At 36.3% G+C, this 6791-nt stretch overlaps 1 non-coding gene across 1 annotated transcript; it reads left to right on the plus strand.

Moving 5' to 3' along the window:
* The first annotated feature begins 6719 nt into the window (after positions 1-6719).
* On the plus strand, positions 6720-6790 carry MIR31 (microRNA mir-31). The gene has a single exon (NR_106549.1). It is a non-coding gene; the product is annotated as a microRNA mir-31 (primary transcript).
* Position 6791: the final 1 nt, after the last annotated feature.

Genomic DNA, 6791 nt, shown 5'->3' on the forward strand with positions numbered 1-6791 from the left:
CCTTTCAGAGGCCACGCCTCTTAATCCTGTTGCGTTGGGGATTGTCTTAACATAAATTTTGGAGGGGCACCATTTTTCAAACTAAAGCAGCACTGTACTAAATCTTTATGGGTGGTGGCTATACAGTAATGAAAAAGTCCTTTTGAAATGTCTTTTTTTGATGAAAAAGTGCTTGCCTGGGCCTTAGGAAGCACCATATAAATACTGGTAAGTCACTGAGCTCCTCATGTCACTCATAATGGTCCCAAATTCTCTACATTTCCACACATGAAAACGTTGTTCACCCACTTTCAGAATGCTTTGGTTTCTTTCCAGAAGTGTTGATGGGTTTGCATGGATCTCTCCCTACTTTCACCACCCTCGTTCCTTTAATGTCAATAGCACACATATTTTAGGTGACTGACTAGGATTTGGGTGGCAGTCCATGGCCATGAAATCCAGAGAAAGTAGAATGGCTCATATGTAAAGACAGAAATGGCTCTAGTAGAGAATAAACATTTGAATTAACTAATGTGATAAGGTACATGTTCTAAAGTCTAGTTCAATTTTTAGATTCATGGAAAATTCGTGAAGCAGGAAAGAACTCATCCTCAGTCTCTAAAGCTGATTTTAAATTAGGCATGTATACTCTTTCCTTCTTAAGCTTAGTTTCCTTAGAAGGTTCAATATAGTTCAAGAAGTTTCCACAGTGGGGCTGTATTTTGCCATCTAGCAAAGGTTCAGCACAGCCTTCCTTCAGGTCACTTCAGCTACATAAGGCAAATGAAGTTTTCTAGTGCAACAGGGAATGATTTAGTGTTCAAGGAATATCATTCTTCACATAAACTGATGTCACAGATTCTTTGAATAGATGTTCCCAGTGGTGGCCTTAGACTAGGATTAACTCAGAGTCTCTCTGAGTCTGCATTTTTAAAGTATCTGTTGTGTTTTTGAGCTCCCTATCAGTGAAAGTCACCAATGCTCATGTAGGAGCATAGAGCAGAAAACTTTTTTTTTTCTTGGTTCTTCCATTTTCTTAGGCCCTCAAGCCTCAAGCAAATTTTTCTCTTCTGCTTTCCAAATATATCTTGAATCTATGTGCTTTTTTTTTTTTCTAATCCAAGGTTACACCATCTCTGCACAGACAGCCTTGGTGGCTCCTAGATGGTTTCTGTGCATCCATTCTGGCCCCTCCTGTCCGTTTACCCCTATAGAGCAGCCAAAGTAATCTTGTCAAACACAAATCTTGTTGTTTGGCTTCCTTACAGCCCTTTAGTGGTTTCCCATCCATCTTAAGGTAATCCAAATTCGTAGTACTTTCTCATGTAACCAGTACTGACTGATCTCTCTATAAGTCTCTTTCATCACAGTGTATGCTGGGTGCACAGAGATAAGTAAGGCTTTCCTCCTACTCTTAAGGAACCTAGAGTCTAGCAAAACAGTTAATCAATGTTTACTCATTTATCTATAAATGTTCATTGAAATCCTATCATTTACCAGCACAGTGCAGAATAAGGAGTTGGTGACTTTGTTGTTGTGCATGTGATGAAATGGGTGACTTGAATTCACATGGCCTATTTGCTGTTCTAATGACAATTTTGACCTGGTTAGCCTAAATCCAAAGCATGTGGTTTTAATCATTATACTTACATCAGTTATTTTCTACAATAATACTGCATAGCAAACAACTAAAAATCCTCAAATAAGTTCAGCAGTGTTTACTGCTTACACATCTGGGGTGGGTCACCTAAGCAGCTCTATTAATTTTGGTTGGCTTTGCTCACATGTTGGGGTTGGCTTGCTTTTGGCTGATCTAGATGGGCCTTGGCTGGGGGGATAACTAGGGAGACTTGGCCATGTTCTTTGCACCTTATTCTTTAGTAGAGTAGTCTGGGTATGCGCTCATGATGACAAAGGATCAAGAGAGCTGGCAGGCCTAGTCTCACCAGTGCTTTTTAAGCTCTGTTTGCATCATGTCTTGCTCACATCACAAGCTGACCAAGACAAATTATACAGCTAACTCCAGAGTCAGAATATGTACTGCAAAGTCACATGGCCACGATTTGGATTCAGGGAGAATTCAGCCATCATTGTAATCCATCATGATGCTGTATTTGTTCTTATTATAGCTTGTGTATAATTTGATCACAGGATTTACCAAATTATGTGGAAATATATACTGTCACCTCCCACTTGGAAACCCATTATAGGTAAAGGCCCTGTCTTCAGCACGATGCCTGGCATATAATAGAAGACCAACAAATGTTAAATTAATGGAATTATTAGTAGGTTGATGACTTTGAGATGTTTACTCTAGATAAACTTTTTCAGCCTCAGCTTAGTCAATTATAAATAGGCGATAATAATATCTACCACTGCCAGTTTTCTGAGGATTAAGTATGGGAAAAATGTAAAAGTATATACTGCTTACTCAAAAAAGATAGTTACTTCTCCCCTCGTCCCCCACCTTCCCTTTTCAGTGGGTTTTTATGAATTTTGGAAAATTTTGGCCCATTTTAAGCAAGGGGTTATAGAATAGAGAGCTCTGAATTCAAAATATCTTCCATATTTTCTACTAATTACTAGTTTAGTATAATACTTGTCTCCTAAAAATTGGGATCCCTTTGGATGCTTAAGCTTATTAACAATTTGCAGTTTGTCTTGAATCCTTATAATGTAGGGGTAGATTTCCTCTTTCTCATTCCTATAGACAACATATGTGAAGAGGAAATGGGAATTTAGAAGGGTAGTGGAGTGGAATTTTGGGAAATAGGGCATTTTGTGGGAGGACAAGCCTGGTGTAGGTACTGTGGTGTGTCTGTATATTGGGGGGTGTGGGAAGTTGGATAGGCAGAGGGAAGAGAGTGTGAGGTCTTCCAGCAGGCAAGACAGGGCTGGTGGGGCAGAGAATAAAAACCTAACTCCTTTTTGTCAGTTTTTCTATACTTTGTAGTTGCCCTGGGGATCGTTTCTGATACCTGATAGAGATATTCAGTTGTATTCTATTAGTATTCCTAAATTTAAAAGAGTTATATTCTGTCTTTGGTGGTGTTCTTCCATAAAAAATATTATATAAAAATTAAAATTACGTATGCTATATATGTGTATACACACACATGTATACATATACAGGCTTGCTAATGTAAAGACACTTCAAAAATCTTTGATTTTATAAATTCTTTTCTCAGCCATTCCTATAAGCTGCCTTTTTTTACTCTAAAAGTATCTGTAATTATTTCAGTATTTCTCCTCAATAATACTATAGATGACTGTTTAAGCACAAATAAATAAAATATCTTTCTATTGTAAACTATTGTAATTGTTTTTTCCCTCATTGGTACTTTTTTGTGCGATATGGATAGTGATCAAGTGTACAATGAATGGCATTAATACATGGAACCCTCCATAGGTTTTGAGTCCTTCCAGGGGCCATAATGTTGTCTTTGCCAATTTATAAGAGATTGTATTTATTCATTCATTTGAATATATATATATATTTATTTTGAATATATGTATATATAATTGTACTCCTTTCTTCCTGCAAACCACTCCCCACAGATGTAGGGCAGAGACACATATGGCTTCCATCAATTTAGGGAGTAGCTTTGAGCACATCCTATTAAATTGTCTATTCCCAAAGGCAATATCAACACATTCAGTGAATGTTATTTTTTCCTACAGTTATATTCTTGATTGGACCACAAAGTTTTTCATAATACTGTACATGAAAAATAGGACATTCTAACTTTTTATACATAATCAACCCCTACCCCAACCCCTTTTTAGAAAACACTTTTTTAAAAATGAGGCGTTAAGTAGATTGTATTTCAGCTCTGAAAAGCCACAGTGAGTGTTAGTTACTCCATTTTTTTCAGTTACTGTGATTGAGTTCTTATTCTTTATGTCTGTGTATTAATTGGGGTTGGTATAGCTAATTCCCCCTTGCCCTTCATATGTCTGGAACATGCTAGATTTGCTGCCAGAATACTTTTATATCAGTTATTTAGAAGTAAAGTCACCTTATTAATTTTAAATGAATTTAAAGTTAGAATAATTTGAAGAATCCTAGACTTTGAACTTTATTTTGTTAGTTACAATACTAAAAGTTTGAAATGTAAAAGAAAATTTCTTCTTTTAGGAAGAAAATTATAAATGGGCCCTGCATTCTCTCCAGGGCATTTTTTTGTCAGCATTTTTCAAGGTTTAACCTTGACTGCTAAGGGCTATAATCAGGTATATATATATACCTGATTTGTTTTCCCATTGTAACAATTCCTGGTTAGGTTAGATTTTTGCAAGAAATTTGTTTAAGGTATATGTGGTGAGGGTGTGGGTTTTACCAGTAACCTGGTGAAAGCCATGATTCTCAGGATATATTAGAGAAATTAAAGAAAGCACCTCAGTTTCAACAGCAACAGCTTCTTCAAAAGAGTACGGTTTTTTTCTAGACTTTTCAATTACACATTGAGAAATTATTTGATAACCTAAAAAGTAAGTTTTCTTCCTCCTTTTAAATATTCAGGTATCTGCTACATCTGACTGGTAAATCAGATAGTTGCTGTTATTCAATTTTCTTTGCAAAATGAATCTGAATTTTTTTTGAGAAAAACCTCGCTCTGTCATCCATGCTGGAGTACAGTACTACAGCCTCAAACTCCTGTGCTCAAGCAATCCTCATGTCTCATTCTCCCAAGTTGCTAGGACTACAGGTGCATGCCACCACAGCTGGCTAATTTATTTTTATTTTTAGTAGAGATGGAATCTTGCTATATTTCTCTGGCTGATCTTGATCTCCTGGCTTCAAGTGATCCTTCCACCTTGGCCTTCAAAAGTTCTGAGATGTATTCAAGACCATGCCTGGCCTTGAATCTGAAATTTTTATGTGCAAAATGGAACTGAAAAAAGTCACAAGAAATTATTGTTTTCAAATATGTACCATATACCTTCTAAAATGATGCAGCTTGTACCTGCCTCTTAATTATGAATATCAGATATTAGTAATATTTTTTAAAATAATGAGTTTATTGGAGAAGCTTTATTCAGTTAAATCTTAATTCAGAATTTTGTTACCTAACCTGTTTTGCATTTGCCATTAATTTTGAGTCAATGCTCTGTACTTAATGATCCCCAAATTCCTCAATACCCTTACATTAATAGATCATGCAATTAAGTTGAATTGTATCCTAGGAAGTCAATTAGTACCTCTTCCACAAGTTACCTAGCCTCAGGACAAGATGTTACAGGCTCTTGTGCAATAGAACACTCATAAGTTCCTACCCTCACAAGAACAGACACCACATACTGTATATGCGTGAGTGACTGCATATGTGTATACCTAGTACCAGGCTTAGGTAATGCTGGACTTTTGTTTCTGGCAAAGGCAACTGATACTAGAATCATATTTAAAAGAGTATGCTTCTTCCTTATCTATACCTTGGTAGCACTATAAAACAAAATGTTTTACCTTTATAGGTTACCTTACACTCTATTTTGGGTAAATAATATGTATTACTTACTAGTTTTTTAATAGAGACATATAAAGAGGAAAGCAAACATAATTTATAATCCTATCCAATTTTTTTATTTAAAATAATAAATTACTCATTTATCCTTTAATAAAAAACATATATGTATGCCCTCCAGGTATGTGTCTGTGTATACATTTTCACTTGCACAAAAGTTATACATAATGTCATTATTCTTATGCCTTACTGTTTTGTAAGGACCACCAAATATTCTGTTGTATAACTATATTATTTATTTAGCCTGTATCAATCATACTGATGAGTGTTCAAGTTGTCTCCAATCTTTTACTATTAAAAACAGTGTTGCAGTGAACATCCTTGGACCTAGAACTTAGTGGTACTTTTGCAAATGTACTTGTGAAATAAGTTTCTAGCTGGGAATTTTTGGCTCAAAAGAGCATTATTTTTGGCAGGGCATGGTGGCTCATGCCTGTAATCCAAACACTTTGGGAAGTGGAGGCAGGAGTATGGCTTGAGTTTAAGAGTTTGAGACCAGCCTGGGCAACATAGCGAGACCTTGTCTCTACTAAAAATACAAAAAAAAAAAAAAAGAGTGATGGCACACACCTGTAGTCCCAGTTGCTTGAGAGGCTAGGGTGGGAGGATTCACCTGAGCCTGGGAGATTGAGGCTGCAGTGAGCTATGGTCGCACCACTGCCCTGTATCCTGGATGACAGAGCAAGAATGTCTTTAAAAAAATCCAAAAATAACATTGTTTTTAAGAGCACATAAAGCAGTGAACTAACTACACACTGCTGAGCCACAGTTTGTTATTGTTTAAATACATCTGAGTGGCAGAAATTGACCAAGTAAAGTTATTAGAGTAAAAATAAAATTGTACTGAGAGTCACTGGGATATTTTGTGGACTATAAATATGGTGGTAATAGCCTATAATTAACTGTCATCAACTTTAGACATTATTGATTTAATAAAATTTTTGTCACAATTTCATCCCTGTGGTTTCACAAGTAGTCCATAAACATTCTCGAGGTTCATTTTAGATCAAAGACCATTAAAAAAATGGAACTACCCACAAACCTCCTGTGCCTAACTACATCTTCGAAAGTGGACACTCTAAGGAAGACTATGTTGTTATGATCAGAAATAAGTGCGCTTTCAATTAATGAGTGTGTTTTCCCTCCCTCAGGTGAAAGGAAAAATTTTGGAAAAGTAAAACACTGAAGAGTCATAGTATTCTCCTGTAACTTGGAACTGGAGAGGAGGCAAGATGCTGGCATAGCTGTTGAACTGGGAACCTGCTATGCCAACATATTGCCATCTTTCCT

The sequence above is a fragment of the Pan paniscus genome, chromosome 11 (genome assembly GCF_029289425.2).
Source record: "Pan paniscus chromosome 11, NHGRI_mPanPan1-v2.0_pri, whole genome shotgun sequence".
Classification (NCBI taxonomy): domain Eukaryota; kingdom Metazoa; phylum Chordata; class Mammalia; order Primates; family Hominidae; genus Pan; species Pan paniscus.